The following is a 672-nucleotide window of genomic DNA, read 5'->3' on the forward strand; positions in this document are numbered from 1 at the left end:
AAGATAAAAGATGGGTGATTTATAGAAAAAAGATAGTGACGAGGCGAAGATTTTTAAGGAAAAAAACATAGTTATGGGCGGGAAATTTTCACAAATGACAAAAATTCATTTAACCTAGTCAAAATTAAAAGCAGGGAGTTTTTGAAGCGTTAAAACAAAATTTTAGTTTAATAAGTATATAGAGGGTAAGAGAAAGGACCCTAACAAAAAGGGAAAAAGGGGATAGAAAAGAGAAAAAAAAAACTTTTCCCCTTTTTCCATTTTTTACAAAGGGATTTTTAAACCCCAGGGTTTTTTCTTTTCCATCTCACTCTTTCACAAAATTTCTGCAGATATGACATGGGTGCATTGGGGTATTTCTTGTTCATTTGGTTTTTTCGTAAAGGGTTGCTTTTTAAAAACATCTAAAAAACTATGCGAGTTTTGGAAAATGTTGCACAAAAAACGCTAAAATTGACTGAATTTTTCCTGCTTTTTTTCGACTGGCGGAAAAAGGAAAAAAGCTGTTGAAAAATTATTTCGATGAATGTTGAAAGTTTCATCAAGCCCAAAAATGTATTTTTAATTTTGGGGTCATTGCGCCCTGACAGCTATAATTTTAATATCATTCGTACATTTAGGGGGAAAAAAAAAATATATTTGTATATTTATTAAATTTTTTTCTTCCCCTTT

The sequence above is a fragment of the Penaeus monodon genome, chromosome 33 (assembly GCF_015228065.2).
Source record: "Penaeus monodon isolate SGIC_2016 chromosome 33, NSTDA_Pmon_1, whole genome shotgun sequence".
In the NCBI taxonomy this organism is placed as follows: Eukaryota; Metazoa; Arthropoda; class Malacostraca; order Decapoda; family Penaeidae; genus Penaeus; species Penaeus monodon.